The sequence below is a fragment of the Stegodyphus dumicola genome, chromosome 7, assembly GCF_044657685.1.
Source record: "Stegodyphus dumicola isolate Sdum_Otavi_A_Nest chromosome 7, ASM4465768v1".
NCBI classification, from domain to species: domain Eukaryota; kingdom Metazoa; phylum Arthropoda; class Arachnida; order Araneae; family Eresidae; genus Stegodyphus; species Stegodyphus dumicola.
In genome coordinates, this window is record NC_140774.1 from 94673473 (window position 1) to 94698555 (window position 25083).

At 32.0% G+C, this 25083-nt stretch overlaps 1 pseudogene across 2 annotated transcripts in view; it reads left to right on the forward strand.

Annotated features, from left to right (window-relative positions):
* The window catches only part of LOC118194925 (methionine-R-sulfoxide reductase B1-A-like), a 33341-nt pseudogene that overhangs the window by 6531 nt on the left and 1727 nt on the right, over window positions 1–25083 (forward strand). For both annotated transcript variants that reach the window (XR_015042163.1, XR_015042162.1), the window contains 2 exons: window positions 6266–6380; window positions 21968–22099. The product of XR_015042163.1 is annotated as a methionine-R-sulfoxide reductase B1-A-like, transcript variant X2 (transcript). The remainder of the gene's footprint in view (window positions 1–6265; window positions 6381–21967; window positions 22100–25083) is intronic.

Here is a 25083-nt window from a genome sequence, read left to right on the forward strand (position 1 = left end):
AGCAGATGTAAATGCTATTTAATTATTGCATTATTAAAGAGCATGTAAATATAATCAACATGAAAATTCTTTTGTTGTAGATTTTTTTAAGCCTGGGTATATAGAATTTTTTTCTGCAAATTTAAAGTTTACATTTAAAAAAAAAAAAAAAGAGATTCTGTTTTCAGAATTGATTTTACATTTAACTGATTAGTAGAAAATTATTTTGTCTCTCTCTTTTTTCAAGCCAGAGTGGTAACGAAAGACTTCTTGACTAAATTTGTTCTTTAAATTACTTATTGTAGTACAGTCAAAAGTCGTTAATTCGGACACCCATAATCCGGAATGATCTATAATCCGGACCTCAAAGCTAAAAACTTTCTGCGCATGTGCCGCATTGACACATGCGCATAGGCGTTTACGCGTGTGCATAAGACCTTTACGACTGCGCACATGCGTGTACACAAGGGCAGAATACGTTTTCGCGTGTGCGTTTTATGTATAACGAACGGTATAAGCTAAAATTATCTAACTATCTATTTCAGTTAATGTTGATGATTGCGTTGTTCCTTAATCTTCGAATTGGACCCGGCTTATTATTTTTTGCAGACTGTAATAGCAATTTTATAAAAGTAAACTTGAACTTTCGATTATGTCAAATAGAATTTCCGATGCTGGAGCTCCCAAAGGATCTACAAAATGAAAGTATGTTTCGATGTCCATCAAACAAAAAGTGTAATTGCTGCAAAAAATGGATAAAGACATAAAGAAGGTGACAGAGAGGTTAGTGAAAACGAAAAAATTTCGTTTGACAAGTTAGTCGGTATTCTCGGCACAGCAATTACGGGACTTGAACAGCAGAACTTTGTAACTGAATAAGAAATTATGTCTGTTTATAGAATTAAAGCGACAGCATTATCACATAAAACGAAGCAACTTATACAACTTACATTGAAAGAAATGTTTAATAAAGTAAACAAGTAAATATTAAGCTTTTTTTTTTTTTTTTGTAAATTTTGATACCCTTTAGATCATAATTGTTCTTTATTTCATAAACTACGGTTTCATATTTTTAATTTTAGAATTTCTGCATGCCATCCTACAAGATTTAAACTTATGATCTATAATCCGGAATCGCTGAAGTCCCGACGAGTCCGGATTAACGACTTTTGACTGTAATTTTATTAAACATTTTGTATTTATTCAAATTCTTAATATCTTCAACTTAATTTTTATACTTGATGAAATTTATATTAGATTTAAATAGGATTAATATGTAAAAAAAGAAATATCATAGTTCTGTGCAAAATGTTCAAGAAGGAGAAAGTAATACATACATAAAAAGTAAATAAGATTAGAAATAATATTAGATAATATTAGAATTAAATAAAATATAAAGAGAAAGTAATAATTTAACATTGATGATAATATGCAGATTAAAATATCCTTAATAAATTAAGTGAATCATCTAAAATTAAGTGAATTAATGAAACATTAAAGATGAGTAAATTAATAGTAACAAGATATGACACTGAAGATAATAGAAAGATAGTTCAGACAGTAGAAATAAGATGATAGAAACTGAAGCTAACAGAAATAATTGAAGGTAATAAGAAAGTTTAAACAGTGCTCTTTCCATAAAATTATCTCTGTGTTAGTTTATAATTCATTGAAAGCCTTTTTGACCAGATAGGTACAATCCATAAAAATTTCTTTTTCTAAGAATGCTTTTTAGGTGACAGTTTTCTTCATTACTGCTCAAATTTTCCTAAGCTTTTTGCTCTTATTAAAAAAAGCGGAGGCATACTTTCAGTAACTAGCATCAACTTGAGCATTACTAATTGCTGAAGAGGCTACACTAAAATTCCTCATAGTAGCTGGTATCCAGTTAACCGGTAATATCAAAATAACAGCACTTTTGAAAGTCTAAATTTAAAATCAAAATTTAAGCCTATGTATGAGATACAAAAAATATACGTGATAAGCTAATAATCTGAATACTTAAATAGGGAAGGCATTTTTAGATATTAATGTAGCAGGCGATCTACCTATTATTTATTAGTTATATAGTTAGTTCTTAAATGGAGCTAGAGGCGTAGAATTTGAAAAGATGTTGATAACTACAAATACTCCTCCTGGTATAACAGATAATCTTGTTTTTCACCTTGTGGTTTTATGTGTGCTCTTAAAATTAATCATTCTTTATTGCATGTTTGGATATGAAAGCTATTGAATTTTATCAAGTCTTAACCACTGATGAATCAACTATTTAATTTCTTTGCAAACATGGGTTGCTCCCATCACAAAATAGCCATCCTACCTGTCTAAAGTGTGGTGCTGAACCCGAGAAGTAACAAGGAAAAATAAAAAAGGTGAAGAATACAAAAGCCTTAGATGTTCCCGCAAAGGATGCCAAACGTATCAATCAATAAGAAAGCAAACCGCTTTTTTTTACTTTTGAGGATGTTAGAAGTCATTGTAATAGCAAACTTTCATTATCAGAGATTTTGGAAACTTGTTTATTATTGGACCTATGATACTTCTCAAGTGACTACTCAGAAGTTACTGGTAAAACATATCACGCTGTGTGCGACTGGTACAATTTATGCCATGATGTTTGTGTAGAGATGTCTGAAAAGAGGCAACTCTTTGGCTGTCCCAAGCAAGTGGTGGAAATTAACAAATCACATCTACAAGGAAAATGAAAACATAACCGGGGTTGCATGCTTCTTGGAAATGAAAGAGGGGAACAGTTGTCTTCAGGTGATTCTGGTGCAGAAGACATCGTAATTCAAAGAAACAAATTGAAAAGCCCTGCGTCTTTGGTCAGATGTGTCAAACAGATAAACTGGAAAGACGTTTTTTCATTGTTGAACGGAGAGATTCTGTGACATTACTATCAATAATACAGCAGGAAGTAAGATGTGATTTAACTATCATGAGTGATAAATGGCCATCTTAAAAGAAGCTAGGCTGATTGGGATACGATCATCAAACTGTAAACTACCAAAAGAACTTTGTGAATCCCGCACATGGCCCCAACACCCAAACGATTGATTGAATTGTGCTGGGAGATTTTGAAACTGAAAATTCTACATAACATGTAATGCACTACTGCAGAAATGCTTCCACGTCATCTCGCCACGCATGCTGTAGATCCATTAATAAAAGTGAAGACCAGTTTTTGAGCATAATATTCGTATTGTAGTATATAGGTAAATGACCCTTTTAAAAGTGAGTTCTGTTTTTGTTTTTAAGTTTAATGGAACTTGTTAAAATTTTAAAATATATAAATTTATTTGATTTATTTTTAATTCATTTTGTTTTTTATTATTATTATTTCAATATAGTTTTAATTAATTGGTTTATTATTATTATTTCAATATAGTTTTAATTAATTGGTTTATTATTATTATTTCAATATAGTTTTAGTTGATTTGTTTGTTATTATTGTTTCAATATGTTTAACAGTAGACCATTTAAGCACTAACTAAATGACTAATAAATAAGAAGTAGATTGCCTGCTACATTAATACCCATTTTTGTTATGTTTCTATTGCCCTTCATAACAAGCCTTATTCAATCAATACATTTTCCAGAGCATAAGATGAACTGCGATGAACTGCAGATTCCTTTCTATGTATTTATGTGTGAACTTTGAGAGTAGTGTCCATGACTTTTTCTAAAAGTCACGGGCATTACCCTCACATTAAAAGAGTGCATATGTTCTTCGTTTTTTGCATGGAGAAATGTAAAGAATATTATTTTGCTGTTGGTGATCATGTTCGTAGGTGACAAAGATTTTCATGGTTTTAAAACACTTCTGCTGCCTGCATCCAACATATTGTATTTACTTACATGTTCAAAGAAAATTAATATTAGTGGTGAGGAGGTACAGGCTTGGATGGAGATAAAGAATTTCTGTTCCTTGCTCTCTTGTGACAATGAAGTAATCTGACATGCACAGAAAAGAGAGAAAGATGAGGAGGAGAAAAGGGGAAATGAAGGTAAAGATGAAATGTAAAGCTAGAAAACTGCAGGAATAGAAGCTGAAGGATGAAGATTACAGACCTTTGTAAGGTTTTCTGGGAAATGTTCATCTATGTCTGTGTGTGATGTTATGAAGCTTTATTGTATGCACAATTAATTTTAAAACTACAGCAATAGTCTTGTAATCAAGCAGATATATGGGTTAAATGTCATCAAACTCTGAACTTTATAAATTTCATGTGATAAAAATATGGTAATTTTAAATCATTGTTTAATTTTGTTTTCCTGAAATATAAAATCATGTACATGTATTAATTTTAAATAAGCTATATGATTTTCGATATTATTTTTATAATTGCGGCCAATAAGTCAAAAACACAACTGACAGACTTTGCATGTTGCAGTTTGTACAGGTGGAATCACAAAACATGAAAATTAAGTTCTAGAAATATACATTCAGTTATCCAAAACATTTTTTTTATCCAGAATTAGTGTGGTCTCATTGCTGCTTTTTAAGAAATTCTACTGTATTCCATTACTAACAGAATTTTGTGCTAATATTGTATTTCAGTTGTACAACAAAATACCAAAGCTTGTTTTAGATGGAGCTTTGATGCAATATTTCTGGAAATTACAATCTAGTTAAAAATATTGAGGAGTATGAAGCTGGGCTCCTGCTTAATTTAAACCCTGCTTAAAATATTCTTATACCTTGAAAACATTATATTTATTGCATTATATCTTATTTAAATAATTTACTAGTTCAGTTTGTTTAAGATGGCTATTTTATTAGTCCAAAGGGGTTTTGTCCCTGAGGGACTATTGTTTTCGTTTTGAGATTTTGCATTGAATCACTCTGAATGTCCATTTCACTTTTCAAACTGTTACCACCAAATATTATCACCCTGTATTGTATTTGAAAAAATTGTTTTAAACAATGGCATAGGAACAAAAGAAATTTAACTAGCAGCTGAAGACTGTTCACACTGTCTTTGAATTAATTAATTGGACAGTTAAAGAATTAGTTTGATATTCAGACAGACCTTTGAAAGAAGAGCTAAAAAATTTAGCAAAACTTTTGGTGTGGCTGTGAAAAATAGCCACATTATATTTTAAAATTTTCATTTTCAAATCAGCAGCAAATATCAGAAAAATTCTATAAATGTTTGTGACAAATTTAATATAAGTTACAGAACTACTTTATCATTAGAAACACTTTTCTTTTTCCTTTTGTTGATCACAGAGATTTAAGGCATTTAATTTGCTAATTTTCCAAAAAGGGAAGGAAAACGTTTCTTCCTGAGGGAAGATCATGCTTTTCTTAGCCTATTTTAATCATATTACATAGCATATTTTTAATGTATGTTACATACATATTTTTAATGTATATTAAATAGCACAAAAAGAAATTTTCAATACAAAGTACTTTACTGGTGGCTGACTATTAAGGTCAGCTCCAAACCAAGGTGACATAGGCTGTTAGCTGCCTATGGCACCAGTTTTCTAATGTTGACAGCTAAATAATTTTTGCAAGCCATAATTAAATGAAATTGTATTCTACATTAAATTATTAAAAGCAGATCATTTTTATAGTGGATTGTATAATACGGCGGATTATATATGTTTCGTATTTTTATGGTGGATTATATATATATTAACGGCGGATCATTTAAAAAATATAGTGAGCAGCAATACTGATCACCAACGTCAAATATACTGGAACTGTCCCCCCCCAATCACAGTTCTGATTGCTATTTCAGCTTCAGTTTAGTTCTTCATTAATGAATAAGCTTGGCTGCCCAGATTTTCCTGTATGTAATATGAGTATAGGTTAGTTTTCATTTTAAAGTTATCTATGAAGGTCTTCCTTTTAAGGCATACAGCTACTGAATGTTTTGCCATGATAAGTAACCTAATGTATCATTCCATTTTAGTAATTAGATTTTTGCTTTTAATTTAATATTTAAATTGTAGTAAGTTAGATTATTTATCTATTTTAAACGCCATCGGGAGTTTTAAGCAATCTACCAAAATGTATTTAATTTTTTATAAAAATTTGTTTTAGTGGTCTTAATTACTGAACTGTAGTAGACCATTAGTTATGCATTGTACATATTTCTGCAAAACAAGAGTTAATCTTGGAATATTAATTAAAAAGAATATTTTATAATTTGACACATATATTAATAAACTGCTTTAATTTGTTGTCAGTGTTGTCATGTGATTTGAAATTTTTTCAGATTCATAAAAAATATCCTTTAAATATGTGTTCTAAAATTTAACTGAAATTTTTTAGGTATCTTGTGGCAAATGTGGATATGGATTGGGCCATGAATTTGTTGGCGATGGCCCTGATGAGAAATCAAGATTCTGAATATTCTCGGAGTCCCTCAAGTTTATTGCTTTTACAGGTTTGTCGCTGGTTTTTCTTTTTTATTATGCAAAATATTTAAATATTAATCTGCAGGCTTTATTTTTTAAAATCTTGATACAAAGTACACATATTATTCAAAATACTCTCTTTTTATAATATTATAAAGTCCTTCTTTTTTCAAATTAAGGTAAAGAATTTTAATGCAAAATCTTTTTATGTAATTTCTATAGAGCAAAATGTTCAGCCAGTAGAAAGTGTTTTTTCTGGTTATCTGCCAGATCCATGAAAAGAATTTACCAGGCAATGTTCTATTTTGCCAAAATAGGTAACCCATAACATCGGCTATATGTATTTATGTGGCAACTCTGGTAGGTGTGCTATACACACCAGATGAGTGGCTTTTCCATCCTTCAAATTCAGTGGCCTTTACTGGTGGTTTTTGTTGCATCAAGTGCATTTTTTCTTCTAAGAATTCTTAATGGGATTATAAAGTTTCCTGGCTGATGAAAAAGAAAGCATTGCATTTCTTCAGAAATATAGCATTAAAGAATGCAAGAATTTGCATTCCGTAAAGTTGTATTTGGTAAATGATTGAGATCAAAATTTGCAATTATGATTTTTTAAGCAGAAACATATCACTGTTTATATGGAAAGAACAAAAGCAAGCACAATGTAAAAATTCTGAGATACTTTTCAAGCAAAAAACACATCTGTCTATATACAGAGAGAATGATAGTACATGGCAATGATAAGTTGATTGTGATGCTAAGCTTCTGCAATTCTCTGATGCTTTTTAAAGCTAAAACAGGTTGCTGTGTATGTGGGCAAGGTAATGCTAAAAGAAAAGTTGTGTTTTATTATGGAATTTTTGCCCAAAAGGGTGTTAGAGCAAATGTGCTATTAGTCTCGAAATGGGATTTTGCATCATTCATTGTAAACGGCTGATCATTTTTCAAATTTTTGTCATCAAATACTGTTGTCCTATATTATCTTTAAAGAAATTAAATGATAAAGAATCTGCATGTATGGATATATATATATATATGTTCCTTGTGTCGTGAAAAACAACATTACCTAGAGCTATTAAATTGTAAATAATGCTGTTCTGCACCTGAACATGTTCACCTAGAAGCCCAAATTTCAAATTTTGAATTTTATATTTCATATTTTGTAAACTTTTAGTGAATTTATGATTAACAAAGTCAGTGATTTGAAAGTGAACAGTAGCAACACTGTACAAAATAAAATATTTTTATCGTCAATGCATGAGACTGTCAATCAGAAATTCAAAAGATATGCTGTTTTTTAATGCTTTGTGCTCTGTGATTTCGCTGTTTAATTGAAGGTTTTTATCACGCAAGTACAAAGAATGTGATATCTAATAAATAAAGTTAGCATGCAAAATGTTAATAATAAAGACACCAAAAAAAGTTAAAAAGTGCCATTAAAGAAAACTGAATATTATTATGATAAATTGAGAAACGAAAAAAAAAAAAAAAAAAAGAAAAGAAAAGAAAACTATATGCCAGTACTTAACACTGTGTTGGGAATTCTGAATGTATTCTGCTATGTTGCTTTTAAAAATTTTGTAATTTTGCTTCGTGAATCTTATATGGTGTGAACATCAATTTCTTTGCACTTAATAATAAACCTAGCCGGAGTGAGTGCAGCAGTAGACTGGTAGACTGCAAGCTCAGCAAAAGCATAAGAAAACTTAACAAATTCTTTTGGGTGATTGTTAAAATATGCATTTTTCATTTTTTATTTTGTGAATTGGCTGCTGTTTTATCTAATTCTTAGTGCACAGCTGTTTTTGAAAATGGGTATTGTCTTTTAGTTTTGTAAAAGATTAGTTGCCAACTCTTTTCTGGACAGATAATTAGACAATAACATAGGATGTTTGTTGTATTTTAATGAATTAAATGTATAAAATTACATGCCTTTCAGATGTGCCAGCTTTTCTAATTTAGGTAGGAAATTCTGATTTTCAGACACGGTCTTGACAACCAAATTTATAACACATTTATCCTAACTCATTCCTGAAATTTCTCATAAATTTTATTAGTTCATCTTAATATTTCATTGATTTTCATACACAAACATGATTTCTGATATTTGAAAGTAATTTAGCTACTTTTTCTTTTGTTTGCCGATTTTTTTTGAAAAAAGAATTTACTGTTTGATCAACTGTTACTGCTATGCATGTGGTATGCGTTCCTTCTACAAGAAAAAAAGCAAAAGACTCATGATTTTCTGTGTGGTATTTCTTTAATAAAAAATTTCATATGTTTACAGTTTGTACAATTTTTCAGTGCGATTTTTCAGTTGTGCATAGTAAAAGGACCAAGTACTAAAACATGTGCATATTAAAAAAATACATGCATAATAAAAGTTATATTGAAGAAAATGAAAAATTAAATTTTTCTTTTCCTTTCAATTAAATTTCTTCAATTAAAAATCTTTCTTTTCTTCAAAATTAAATTTTTTTTTTTCTTTTATTATGCAAAAATAAATGAAGGACCAAAAGGTTACTAATGCAGACAGCCTATTTTCTCCACATGAGCATTATCTGCTGCTCAAAATGGCTCTCATAAACACCGTGCTACCATTTAGAAAAATGTTTCCAGGTATCGAAATTGATAAGAAATATTCATGTGCAATTATAAAAATGCCTGAATTTGTTAAAGACATGGATGTGAAAAATAAATCTTCAATTATTGATTGCATTAAATCTGCTTCTTTCTGCCTTTCTATACTGATGCAATAATACTGGTGCAAAATTGCATAATATTGTTACCATTACCTTTTTTATTCCCAGTGCTTCAGAAATTGAGTGTAGTTTACTTTATACCCTCATTTTGCTAGCAGATTTGACAGGTTTTTAACATAGTGCAGCATATTGTTAAAACTTTACCAGAAAATAAAGTTCCTCTATATAAATGTTCAGCTCTTTGTACAGACAATGCAGCAGTAACTATAGGTTTGAAGATTGGGGTTTGCACATATCTTGCAAAAAGAAAATTCAAATGTGCAGATTAGTGTACTCCTCTTGAATTTAGCAGCTGAAACAAGTGCCACTTCTATACCAGTAAGTATAGATAAATGTGTTTGTTTATTGCTACCTTAAAAAGAGCTCTAAAAGGGAAAAAAGAAACATTTCTGATAATGCATAAAAATTGGCATGAAATCTAATTAGATGGTGGCAACCCTGATGATACATAAAGCTTCATGGGGGAAAAATATGGGGGTAACGGTAATATATCATACAGTATATATAGTGTTTTTTTTTTTTTTTTTTTTGTATAATGCCAAAACTGAGTGCAGTGCTAAATTTGTGCAATTACCTTGATTTTTTTTTTTTTTAAAGCAAAAACTAAACACCTTACGTGGGGGAAAAATACAGTGCATGTTATGTACAAGACATATATGCAGTTTAAAAAAATATCAGAAAATTGCACTAATTCATCATCCTGCACACCTTTGGCATTGGAGCCTGCATAGCCTTGACATTGTGAACAGCAAATATTGCACAGCCCTGCATCATGCAATATATGACTAATATAATGATTACTATATTTGATGCTTTGGTGCATATTTGGGGACTGGTGCCCCGTTAGCAGAAAAGTGCTGACTGAAAAATTGAAGAAACGGCAGCAAGCTGCATAATAATGAAATGAAGAAAAATTTGAAACATGTATGTACACTGCTCAAAAAAAAAAAAAAAAAAAAAAAAAAAAGGGACAGTCCTATATCTCCCAATCTACTGGGCTGATTGACAAAATTCAAATTGTGTTCTTCATGTCTCGAAAGCGCGACTTAGGATATATATTAGATTTATATATAGCACTATTCTAACATAGGTATTTTGACACAAAATCAGACTTTTTCTGAAATAACATACCAATATTTTTACATATTTCGATTCTACGACTCAAATTATGCCTAAATATGAAATTTTGTAAAATTTGGAGCGAAATTTACAGAAAAATTCACAAATTTATGTTGGCACTTTTTTGTCAGTTTGCGCCAAGAATACTTTACTTGGCGAAACTTCTTAATATATGGCAACCTAGTTTCCTTTCCCGTGAGAGGAAAAAAAGTCACCATCGTTCCTTTTTTCCAAATAATATTCTTTATATTATATTTTTAATTATAACTTTTTATTTTAAGTAATTTTTTCTTTTTCGAATTTCATTTTAATTGTTTAAGTTGCACGCCTTTTTTTTTATTTTTTCGAATAACTGTTTTAAAAATTTCTATTTACCTATTCGAACTGCGTAAATAAAGGTGCAGCGTTTATTTTTTTTTCAAATAGTTTTCTTTATATATATTTTTCATCATAGGTAATTTTTAAATTTTTATACTTTTATTTTAATTTTTTGTGTTGCATTGTCTCTTCAGATAATTGTTTTAAAATTTTCTATTTATTCCTTCGAACTGAGCATTTTAAATATATTTATTAATATCAATTATCCAGAATTTGATTTTATTTATTTGAACTCCATTTCTTTCGGAAGAATACTTTGTAACCCAGACTACGATGAGTTTGAAAACTGCATACTGTATTAAAAGAGAAAATACAGTAAAGCACAGTTTTAAACGCCTTTCAATGTTCCGTTCAGAAAAGATATATATAAATAAGAAAGATGTATAACCGACATTTTAACTTAGGATGACTTGCATACACTGCTTTAAACAGTTTTATCATTGTGCCCATTGCTTTACACAATTTTATCCTACATTTGGTTTCTTAAAATGTTATTCATATTTTAGTCAAATATTTTATTTTTGTAATCGCAAGAATCAAATATCATAACATTGAAAAGTTTTAAATTAAAAAAAATACAAATACTAAATTTTACGAAAAAATTTATTTTTCTTCTCTTTTTCTTTAAGCATTCTGAAAGTATATTAAAAAGTATCCAACTTTTCGAAACATTTTGGGATTTCTGACAATCATTTTAAACAAAGTTATCGCCTTCCATTTCATAAAGGCCCACAAACGGCCGAGCGGTAAAAACGCTGATCACTGGTAGTTCGGTCCGAGGTTCGAATCCCGCGAACAGGCTGGTTGCATGGGTGTTTTCGTGGTTTTCCCGATGTGTAACGTGTATACGAGCCAGTTTCCCTTAGAAAATCCTCCACGAAGGCATCCCTCCCTTTAGGCAGATAGCCCTCGTGTGCTGTGCCATAATTAAATAATCCAATCCAATCCAATCCTTAATTAAATATAATTGACTTGTAACTTCTACTAGAACTGACGTTAAGAATTGAAGTGCAAATAAATAATATCGTGTGCAATCTTGATTAATATAAAATTAAAAATATTTGCACAGAAAAATATTTGCATTCAGACAGAAAATTTTTTTGAAATATTTGCAATTACTTTATAAGAAGGATTTATTAATAACCGTAATAATTACTTATTATATTACTGATGATTAGGAATCAGTTCTTCACAATTACATTCTAAATTAGAATTTTAAGAATTGTTAGAATTTTAAATTAGAATAATGAAAATACGCTATGCACAAAAATATATTTTAGGATAAAAAATGAGTTGATTTTTTATGTATTAAAACTTCTTGAATTCATTTAATAAACATCGTATCCTCATTATTAATTGAATTCAGAATGTTGGGTGTCGTTTATATAATTATTCTTACTTGTCCACGGAATCTGCTGACTTATCCAGCGATTAAGTAGCTGCAGATCATTTCTACATAACCATTGAACTTCCATTAATTCAGTCTCTAGAGGGTTGTATATTTATATCATAATTTGACTTTTATAAAAATGATTATTCTAAATCTTATGTTTCTATAAAAATATACTGTGCTTTAAAAATATGGATGATAGTACCAGCCGCTCTTTCAGCCACTTCAAAAGCATCAGTTTTCAGTTTGCTTAGAAATAAATTGTTCAGTTAATGTCATAAAATTCAAATAAACATCAAACAAAAATTCTCAGTTTTAGACAATTCGATTTAAACGAAGTAAAGTAGCAGACGATAAAACGCCGAAGGTAAAAATTTACTCTTACAAAAATTTACTCTTATTTAAAAAAAAAAAAAAAAAAAAAAAAAAAAAAAAAAGATAGAGAGAAATTAAAAAAAAGATTAAAAAATTTATTTAAAAAATAGGTTTTCATATAGTATTAATAAATATTTATTACGCATCATTGAGGGAAAAAATGTCATATAATTAATTCTCCGTAAAATTTTACTTGAAATTTAAGGTTAAAAATAGCTGTGGCAATACAGTGTAACAAAAATCCATAGACCACATTTGGCGTTATTATCGCTCAAAAAAAAGATGCCAAATTTCAAAACGCGAAAATATGTAAATTTGTGTATATCTTGGAAAATTTTGAATAAAAAAGTATAATTTTTTGTAGATATGCTTAAAAATATACCTACTTTAAGATGATGGTAAAAATTTTATAGGTTATAATTCAAATTTTTTTCGAAAAATTTATACAAATTATTTAAAAAATAAAACACAAAAAATGGGTAAATTTTATTTGGAATGAACCTAAATTTCGAAATGTGAGAGAAAATATCAAAAAAGTTTAATAAAAAAAGAGATATAAATAAATATTTGCCAAATTCAATTAACATTGAGGAGCTAAAATTTTGAGAGCTAATATTTCAAAAACTACTCGTACGATTTTTACAAAAACTTGGTATTCTGGCATAATTTGAGTCGTAGAATCGAAATATGTAAAAAAAAATGGTATGTTATTTCAGAAAAAGTCCGATTTTGTGTCAAAATACCTATGTTAGAATAGTGCTATATATAAATCTAATATATACCCTAAGTCGCACTTTCGAGACATGAAGAACGCAATTTGATTTTCCTGAATCGCCCCAGTAGAATGGGAGATATAGCACTGTCCCATTTTTTTTTTTTTTTGAGCAGTGTACATATTGATTATCTTTAGAGAAATGATGCTTTCTCGAAAGAGTGGGAACAGATGGGGCACTTAGCCTGACTTCCTGCAGCCATAGCAATTAACAGTTGGCTAATATTCATTTTTTATATTATCCCTTTATGAGGCATTTTTAGTATGTTGAGAGTTTGTAATTTTTAGGATCATCTCATTTTGGAACCTAGGGGCTCCTTACTAATATTTTTATATTGTACATGTCTAACTTTGTCGTACAGATCTAATTTGTCCACCAACTGAAATGGATCGTTCCACTCGCTGCAATGATCTAAACAATTTTCTTTATAATCTGGAAGGGGAGTGTCTTCCTAATTTGATTTAAAATTATCAGATTCCTTAACTGCTCAAACATTGCGACTTTTGATTTTTTTAAGCCTCCTTTCGAAATAGTTTCGAAGTAAAAGTAAGTCTTGCCAAGTGTTTTCTGGATTTTTTTCCTATGTTGGATAAACAGTTGCTGAAATTTCTCAGCACTCAGTTTGAAGCCCTTTAAGAGATTTTACTTAACTTTTTTTTATAATCCTGAATATCATCAGGAGGTTCATTTGTAATTAGTTTAGAAACATCAGTTGGCACAAAGCCAACAAGATAGAATGAAGAGTTTCAAAATGAACACAAATTTTAATTTTTATAGGTACTTTCAGAAATTTATGTTTTTCAATAGGTACTTTCAGAAATTTATGTTTTTCAATAGGTACTTTCAGAAGTTAAATTGCTTGTCAAACAAGTCCAGAAATAAATTCATATCTGCAGTTTTAGAATCAAAATTAGGAACTAACTTAGGTTTGTCTACATCTACAGAAGAAGACATCACTGCAGACTCCACTGTACTAGGAATAATACTGAATTGTAATTTCAGTTTCTGCAATTCAAACAACCACTCATTCCCCCAAAACCCTCTAGGTATCCGAAAATCATATTTGGCTCTGACAATATGCCTAAAACTTTGTATGCTAACATATTGGGTTCAAAATAATTTTATATGGGTTTAAGAACAACTTAATCTAATTCACATCAAACATACATATTCCATAGTAAAACATAAAACAAGATCAAAATAATAACTAATTTAATCCCATTTTCTATCAATGGCTTGAAAAAAAAAAAAAAATACGTAATTTGCATGATACAGTACCATTTGCATAACACAAACTATTATGGAGATTTCCAGTTATGTTTTTACCACCAATCCTCAAATTCCATATCACAGATTATGTTCTTACTGCATTAATATAAATATTAACAAGACATAGTGCACAATAAAAATTAAACTTTATTTAGGAACATCGCGCATACTCCCCGACAGCCTGCCTGTTTCGCTCTGCTCGCTACTCGTAAGAAACTTCTCCTCTAGGGTTGCCACACTTATCGGAGGGCACAAGGCGCGCTCCTTATCGCCATCACCACAGAGTTTCCCCCCAGTTCCTTTAATGGCTATTCAAAGGAACGACATAGGTTATGAAATTATCTCAGAGTATCCGTGCTGTCGGGTATTTTTTTTATGATTACAAAATTAGAATATAAAATTGGAAAAGATCAAAATGCAATTCAATATATAACAAGGTATTGACACATATAATAAACATGAAATAACAAGAAATATGTTAAGATATGAATTTAAAAAAAAATGTTTTAAATTGTTATGTAAGAAGCAAGTTTCTTAGGGAAGTGAACATATCTTCCCGATCTGGTGACAGTTTGTGTCTTAGAGAGTTCGTTTGCAGATTTATTCTGCTGAACTGTCTTTAAGTCTTTATTTGTTTTTAGTTCAGGCAAATTAGAGTCCGAAAGCAAATAGGTTTCACATGGTCTATAGACACAGTAGATTTCAGACCGTTAACATCTATTGTGAAAGTTTTGTCCGTTCTAGAAAGGACTTTATGCGGACCTGTGTATGGTTGGCACAGAGGTGGCTTTACTCGATCGACACGTAAGTATACATGCGTACACGACTTTAAGGTAGCACTTACGTAACTTTTTTCTTGGCAATGTGCAGATGTTGCTATTGGATTCAACTGTTGAATTCTATGCCTAAGATTCGTGATAAATTGTGTGTCATACGGAGATATCTTAGATGACATTATCATATCACTAGGCAGCTTGAGAGTTGTGCCGTACACCAGTTCAGCACAAGATGACTGTAGATCTTCCTTTACGGCTGTCCGAATACCAAGCATAACAACTGGTAGTGTTTCAGTCCAGTTATTGGTCTCGTGAGCCTTGAGAGAAGATTTTAAATGTTGATGAAATCGTTCAACAATGCCGTTTGACATTGGATGATAGGCTGTTGTTGTGATTCTGTTCGTACCCAAAATGCGCGTGAATTCTGCAAAAAGTGCGGATCTCATTTGAGAACCTTGGTCTGTTGTTATGATCGATGGGCAGCCAAAACGAGATATCCAACAGTTGAAGATGGCTCTGCAAATGGTTTCCGTTTTCATATCCGGGATGGGAATGGCTTCAGGCCATCTGGAGAATCTATCTATTAGAGTCAAAAGGTACACGTTGCCTTCTGATGGAGGTAACGGTCCAACAATATCCATATGGATTTCTGAAAAACGTGCATCAGGAAGAGAGAATGTGCCCAGTGGTGCTTTAGTATGCCTAGTAATTTTCGATTTTTGGCAAGATTCACAGGATTTCACCCAATTTTTGATATGACGTTTCATATCGGGCCATACATAACGAGAACAAATAAGCTTCGTAGTAGCTGCAATTCCTGGATGTGACAGATTATGCAGATGATTAAAGATGAGTCTGCGAAAGGAATTCGGAACAAATGGACGAGGAATGTCCGTTGATATGTCACAAAGAATATTACCATCAGAATATTGGCACGGTTTAAATTCCAGTTTCAAAGATGATGTGTTGTTTTTGAGAAGGTCTTGTACCTCCGGATCATGCCGTTGAGCTTCCGAAAATTTTTTAAAATCCAAAAATGGAGATTTTGTTATGGAATCAATTTTGATTCTTGAAAGAGCGTCAGCAACGACGTTTTTTGAACCTTGCACATGCCTAATATCAGTAGAGTACTGAGAAATAAAATCTAAATGGCGCAATTGTCGAGGTGAACATTTATGAGGGTTCTGTTTAAAAGCGTATATTAACGGTTTTTGATCCGTATAAATTATAAAATTTCTGCCCTCTAACATGTGTCGGAATTTCTTCATTGCAGAATAAATAGAAAATAATTCCCTATCGTACGCGGACCATTTCTGTTGACTTTTACTGAGTTTCATAGAGAAAAATGCTATAGGTTCCCATGTTTGTTGAGACAACTGCATAAGTGTGCCGCCTATTGCGACGTCTGAGGCATCTACCCAGATGCTTAGCTGGGCTCCGGGAATAGGGTGTCTCAAAAGGGTAGCCTGAGCAATGGCATTTTTGGCGGCAATAAAGGCTTGTTCAGCATTCTCGTTCCAATTTAATTGTGGGGATGAATCCTGAACACGAGAACGAGATTTCTTTTTATTAATATAGCCTTCTAACAATTTTATTAAAGGAGAAAGAATATGTGCTGCTTTAGGTATGAAACATCTATAAAAGTTAAACATGCCTAAAAATCGGCGAAGCTGAGTGAGAGTGGTAGGTTGAGGAAAATCTAAAATACATTTGACTTTGTCAGGAAGAGGTTCAATTCCGTTTTCACTAAGGTGAAAACCTAAGAAATCAATAGATGTTTGACCAAAGGTGCATTTTGAAACATTTATGCAAAGTCCATATTCCTGAAGTTTGGAAAATAAAGCTTTCAAATGCCTGCAATGTTCCTCAGAATCTTTAGAGGCTATGAGCAAGTCATCGACAAAAGCGTAAACGCCTTCTAAATCCCACGTGACTTCATCTATAAAACGTTGAAAAGTCGCAGATGCATTGCATAAGCCGAATTGCATACGGATACTTTCGAATAACCCGAATGGTGTGCATATGGCGGTTTTGTGGATGTCGGCTGGGTTAATTGGTATTTGATGGTATGCCTTAATCAGGTCGACATGACTAAAAATTTTAGTACCGTGCAATGCAGCAGTAAAATCGGCTAAGCATGGAATAGGGTATTTGTCTTTTATTGTTTGAGCGTTCAATGCTCGATAATCTCCTACAGGTCTCCATTCCAGACTTCTCTTTTTGGGAACCATGTGAAGTGGGGATGCATAATTGCTGCTCGAAGGTCTCAAATGCCCCAATTGCATCATAGTTTGAAATTCTTGTTTTGCTATTTTTAAGCGATCTGGAGCTAACCGACGAGGTTTTGCAACCACAGGTGGACCTTTAGTTATGATATAATGAACGGTGTTATGTTTAACAGGTTGGTTAGGATCTGGTAATCTAGTAACTCAAGGAAATTCTTTTAAAATTTTGTGATATGGTGTATCATTAAATACAGTTTTTACTGAATAAATGCTTGCATTTTTCACGCAACCGACGGTTTTAAAATGTGTTTTTAAATCTTTGAGACATTTGTTTCTGAGATCAGGCACCAATTCAAAGAAATGGAGAAAATCTGCTCCAAGAATGGGTGTACTAACATTTGCTATAAGAAAAGTCCATGTAAACTGTCGTCTTAATTTGAAATCCAAAGAAAGTGTTTTTTGACCATAAACATGAATAGTAGAAGAATTAGCAGCGAAAAGTGTTTGTTGGGACGAATTCCGTTTTTGAGAATTATTTACTGGAAGTAAGGACACGTCAGAGCCGGTATCGACCAAGAATGAAAGGTTTGTTCTACGGTCAACAACGAACAGGCGACGTGAAACTTGAGGCAAAGAATAAGTCGCCTCTATTCTTTGCTGGTTTCGTTTCCCTGCCATGAACAAGGTTTTGTACATTTGTCATCTCTACAATTTTTCCCAAAACGTCTATGATACCAGCAAACAGAATAATCTCTCCTTTTGGAATTGCTTCTTTCTCTATTGCGATCTCCGCGGTTTGGCGAGCGACCACGAGAAAGAGAAATGCGATCAATACGTTTGTTTAATTTTTCTATTTGTTTAAATAATTTATCCTCAAGAGACTGATCGACTGTGCGAGAAACGGCACAAGTCCCTGGGGTTGGATTTACTTCTAAAATTCTGTCGGCAATTTCTGCAGCTTTATCTACAGTTAAATTGGAAACCGCTGCCAAAATGGACTGAACAGTCGAAGGCAAACGTTGAAGGAATAATTCTAACATTAAGTTATCAGGAACATTTAAAGATTCTGCTCGACGTTTCATATTTCTAAGCAAATCAGAAGGTTTTCGAGAACCTAATTCTTCTCCAGATAATAATTGGCGAATTTCTTGCTGAGAAGATTCTCCTGAACGATTTATTAACTCAGTTTTAAGCTTTGCATATGGATCAATAGGGTCTGGTTTCATAAGTAAATCCCGTACTAGTGATGCGATATCTGGAGGAAGATGAGAAACTACATAATTATATTTAGTAATGGATTCTGTGATAGGTTTGGGGGTGGCAAGAGCAAAGGTACTTTCACACATAATAAACCATAAAGATGGGTCTGATCGGTTATAAACCGGAATTTGGACGGCATAAACATCAGACATTGTGCAAGGTTTTTAAGCCAAAATAAAAGGAAAAATTTAACTAAAGAAAATGAAATTAAATGATAAGTAGAAAACAGAATTATAAAATGATCTATAATTACTACTCATCTGTGATCCGGAGGACGAAAACCGATGTAATCCATTACTTCTGGTTTGGAGATCTTGAGTGATGGCTTGTAGTCAAAACCGAAAGTGCTTGAGAACTGTTCATACGATTTAACACAGTCCAGGTTACCATTATGGAGATTTCCAGTTATGTTTTTACCACCAATCCTCAAATTCCATATCACAGATTATGTTCTTACTGCATTAATATAAATATTAACAAGACATAGTGCACAATAAAAATTAAACTTTATTTAGGAACATCGCGCATACTCCCCGACAGCCTGCCTGTTTCGCTCTGCTCGCTACTCGTAAGAAACTTCTCCTCTAGGGTTGCCACACTTATCGGAGGGCACAAGGCGCGCTCCTTATCGCCATCACCACACTATCATAGAACACTTTTCAAAAATTTCACGAGTGCAAAATATAACATTTTGAGACTATATATTTCAATACTTCTTCTGTTTCCAACAGATTCAAACAGAATTAAGATTTGTTTATTGTGTATTTACCATATTTGACATTTATTTTCATGCTTCAAATTGAAACCTGCATAGAATAAAATACTTGAACTTTAAACAAAATATTCATTCAAGTATTATTTATTTAAATTCCCAAAATTAGCCAGTTCTGCCACAAAACCCACATTTAAATTCCAGCAGTGATATACTTCAAGATTTATCTTTCAGTACTAAAGGAACTGATATGCAATAGAATTTGTAAGATAGGATCATGGCATCCATATAAAAGAATTGAAATTCAATGGAACATTTAACTGCTTTGGATGATCAGCAAAAATAATTAAATTGGGGTGACCAGGATTCTTAACTTAACTAGTTATCTTGTAATCCTTAGATCGGCCGTCATAATCACTTTTGGCTTGAAGATCCATATGTGTTTTGAACAGATGTTCTTCCACGTAGTTCAGGTGTTTGGGCCCTTAATTTTGCTGCCAATTTTGTTACACATTTCCTTGTTGTAAGTATTAAGATATTTCAGGCTCAATAATTAAGACAATCATGTAACAAAAGTTGATATTACATTGCCACGTGAAGAGTGTAAGCCCAACTTATAGCAGATTATATTCATTTTGTCACATGACCTATAAAAGGAATGAAAGTTTATATTTGGGTGAATCATGCATTACCTGATCTAGAGCAGATTCTATAGTTTTGAATTATGACTGAATATGTTTGAATAATGACTTATGACATCTGTTACAATCTTGCATAGTAATTATCTTTTGTTTGTTTTGATTTATATCTTTATTTTTGAAATGACTGTACCATTTAAAAATATTGGAAAGTTAACATTTCTAACTATATATAATATTATATGAAAATATTTATTAATTATCAAATTACTTTATAATCTAGGTTGTTTCTTAACATGCAATGAACAATATTGATTTTCTAACCAGTCTTTTTACATAGTTTGAAAAATTAGCCTATCTGGAACATCTTTTTCTAGACTAGATCAGCAAATGTTTCCATTAGCAGTTTCTACATCTATTTTCTTTGCAATATAATTTTCTACAGGCAAAATTTCCACAGAATGCAATTTGCCTTGAGACAGGAGGGACCATAAGCATGTTTTTATTGACTTAGTTACTAAAGTTTTTCTCGCCAGTGGCTATAGTGATAGGTGGTATGAGCATTGTTCTTAATGCAACCCAGAGATTTGGTATGACAATTTATAACTTACTATGTTGTTGTGCTTGTGTTTATGAACCTAGCAGTTTCTAATGGAAACTGTATATATTCAGGTAATAATTTGTTGGCTTTATCTAGTTCAGTTATAGTTTAGATTAGATTTAGATTCATTAATCTCACTTACTGTCCAAAACTTGACATGCTACTTTGAGGTTATTTTATGTCTATAGTTGCAGCAAATATCCTAGCAAGACTAACACCACTGCATATATAAAGCGAATTACCAGCAGCATTACAGATTGTTTTGTAATTACAAAAACAAATACATTTCCACAATACATGATTCCACCCTCATGCATATGAAGTATTGAGCAAAAAGCTGCACATTCAGGCAGATGGCAGAGGAGTTTGCAATTGAAGTATACATTTGCAACAACAGCCTTCTACTTCCAATGCAAAGTTCCAGTACTACATTGATGGTTCAGGCTAAGATAATGAAATTGGTTATGCCTATGTTCATTAAACTAATGAAAGAGAATTTCACACATAGAAATTACAGCTTTCGCCCAAGAATAGCATCTTCCAGGCTGAAGCGCACTCACTAACAATGGCAATGAGTGATGCAGGAAACAACAGACACTATAATGCCAGTTTCTACAGTGATAGCCTGTCAGTGATTCATGTCATCCTAAATCCTGTCCAGAGTTAACATCAGTAATATTTTAAGGGATGTACAGCACTTCAAACAATTTCTACCTCTCTGGATAAAGGAACATATCAGAAATCAAGGAAGTGTACGAGCAAATGGCAAGGAGTCAGCTTGCAACTTTAAAGTTAATTCACAACATCTCTGACTATCATACCTTTGTTTTTTTAAAAAAAAAAAATTGTAATAATTTGGCTAAAGCAAAATGACAAGACAAATGAAACCATGATCCTCAAAGCTGTCACACCTGCCTCCCCTCCCTTCTTCAGCAACAAAAGATGTACTTCCAATGCTCAGCTAACATAATATTACCAGTCATGACCCATTGCCAGTCAGTCTATTTTGATAAATGATGCTTAAGCAATACAAGACAGTGCATCTGCAGTAGCACAGGAATGCCTGAAACCAACGAGCTGTCCACTGACATCCAGCAGAGAACATGGCTGACAGAATGTCATACCAATGATATATCTTCAAACTGTACTGGTGTTACATCTTCTGTTACTTGATTTTATGCAATTACTAGAAGTGTTCCTGTCATTAGCAAACACTCTGTATTTTAGGTGATAAATTGTAAATTGACTGAATTTTGTTTCACACATTTTGCTGTTATTGACTTTTTTGTACTTTTGCTGTTGGAGTTAAAAATTATTTAATATTATTTATTATCACAGAAGAAACTAATGGGGGACTCCAGAGTTCAGAAACAAATACTAATGCACAGAATGAAAATATTCCAAGGGATAAATCTGAAAATATGAATAATGAAGTTAAATCTGAAGAAACAGAAAGTAGTAGAAGCTTATGTATGTTGTCATAATTTTTTATATAAATGTTAATTAAAAATTTATAAATGCTTTTCTGAAACATTTAGTATTGAAATACATATAGTGTTATCAGCTATTAAGCTGTTGTTAATATTGTAGTGAATGATGCTGTATAATTGTTATAAAGCTGTGGTATATTTTTAGTAAAGATTTATATATAGCTCTTGCATTTTGTTATATGTATATGTTACGGTGAAACACCGAAATCTGGAGAATGTCGACTTTCACCGGTGAATGTCAGCATTTACATGTATGTCCGAAATATTTTCCAAATACTCTTATTTCTGACTTACACCGGTAAATGTCGACATTCACCATGTGCTAATGGTGAATGTTGAACATATAAAAATATTATATTTTCTTCTCTGTAATTGTCTCGAAAAAACGCACTTGAGACTTAAAATAAGAACTTAAAACCCACAGTACATTCATAATGAGAAAGGAAAATAATTGAAGTTAAAAACTTACTAAATTATCTGATTCAAATCTTATATATTGCAACAACTTAAAACTATTAGGACACTTCCTTTTGCAATGACAGCATGTATATATACTACTTTCTTTTCCACCTACAACAGAGCATATCTGTGATTGTCGACATACACCGGTGAGGGTCCAAATGTACAATGCAATATTCGATCTTTCACCGACGTATTTGGTGAATGTTGACATTCTCCGGTGAAAGTCGACATTCTCCAATTTCGGTCTTTCACGGTAACATATACATGAAATAATGTGGATATCAAAGTCAGATCTTGATGCCATGTAGATGCATAAAGCAATAACTGCAGTCATGGACTGATCTAATATTTTTTTGTTTTCATTGGTAAACATTTTGAATGCATCATTGATAAACTGGCATAGTAAGTGCATCTATTCTTGAAAATGTTTAAAATTTTTAAGTTGTTGTTTTCAGGAAGGAAGAAGTGACAGCAGCCTAACTAGATAAGGAAGCAAAAGAGCGAATGTGTTGTGTCTAAGATAAAAGCTACGTTCAGAGTGATTTAGTTTTGTTTTAGGTTTAACTTGCTAAAATTTAATGAAATTAAAATAGAGGTTAGTGTTTATATTATTAAATTAAAGTCAAAATTTTTCTTTACATATTTTTGTATCTAGTTGTAATGAAATTTTTCTGCGAGGGGAAAAAAAAAAAAAAATGAAAGCAGTACTTTTAGTGTGGATAGTACACACCACCCAAACCTATGATTTTCTGCCAATGGTCTGGTAGTTTTTCAAAGCCTTCAGAGCCTTGCAAAGCTCAAAAACTTGGTGGTCGCAAGTCCAAAACCAGATCGACCTCATTTTAGACATCCTGGGCAGAATGGAAGATAGCACTAACAAAATGTAGCTGCAGGTGTGAAAAACAAGGAGTTCGAAAGAGTAATGTCAGAGCTATATATATGGTGGCTGTGGCAAAAGATCCCATTCGAATCTATACAGAGTCTAGTTGGTGAATGCAGACACATGTGGTCTTGGATTATCTTAAAGGAACATTACCTTTTTGCACCAGAACTTTTCCAAACATTTTTTCTTGATAGCAGCATCAACACAGACTTGCGTCTCCCTGTACACTTTACTGTCAAGGGTTTAACCTTTTTCCAGATACTGTTTGTGGATAATACCATGGCAATCCCACCAGATATAAAGCATTATATTGTTGTTAATCAAATTGTGCTTTGCGATGCTGCCGATGGGCTCACTGGTCACAGATGAGCCCCCTTTTGGGCCTGTGTTGAAGTAAATCCACTTTTCATCACTGTCAATCCAGTCCAGAATTTTGTCCTTGCATTACTATTCGAGCAGATTAGTGCAGGCCCAAGCTTATCTGTCCATATCTGCTTGAGTCAGGTTATGCGGCACCCAGTGATTAAACTTGTATGTGAAGTTTATGTGATGCATAGCATGACTAATTAATGGACATAGCACTAACGTCTAACTCCTTAGTGAGCTCTTGAGTGATTGCATACTGATCTTCTTCTCTCAGGAAGTTCTCAAGTTCTCACAGGAGAGCCTTATCAACATCAGTAGGTCTGCCAGAGCACACTACTTCTTGAATGTCATAGTCCTTATTTTTGAATTTTTGGTACCAAACCTTCACAGTGTAATAAGATACATTAGTACCTAAAGCTCTATACATGGTTTGGTGACTTTCTGTAGCTGACTTTTTGCAACAGAACTGGAAGTAAATGATGGTTCTAATCTGATATCGTGATAGTTTCATTTCAGACACTTGTACTTAATGATAACGATATTTTTTTTTTTTTTACAAATTTCGCAGCACTGTGTTCTAAAGCAAGCCTCTTTCTTTCAAATGCTAAAAATCTTTTGACAAAATATTAAACACACCAACACAAACTGCTTGTGCAGATAAGTATTTGTGTGAAACTTTTTTTGAAAGCTAATATTTTAATTTGACTATATTTTAGAAAGTTAAAAGATAGCAAGTTAAAATAAGTCTAAACCAAAACCAGTCACTCTAAACTTTAATTTTAGACACTTTGTATTCACTCTTGTGCTTTGCTGCTGCCAACTTGCTAATGCCTGCTGTCTCAAATTGTATGTCAAAATTCTATATGGTACTGATATAACTCTTCAAGAACGGGTGGTTTTTGTACCAGTTTATCTGTTTTGACTAAACTAATTTGTCAGTGAGAACAAAGAAATATTAAAAATGAACCATGACTGCAACTACTTTTTTAATGCCATGAACATTCCAAATGATTTCATGCATAAACACAAACACCGATAAGCATATTTGTTTGTTCATCTGTGATAAAAGTGTTTGATTATTTATTATAGTATTTAAAATTAATCTGACATATGTTGGAATATATTACATATTTTAATTATCTTTGCTTATGCACTGGAACTAAAACCTGCTACTGTTTTGAAAACACTTTATTTTCACACTGTTATGTTATTAATTTTATTGATTTTTCCATTGAATATCTCATTTCTTTTCT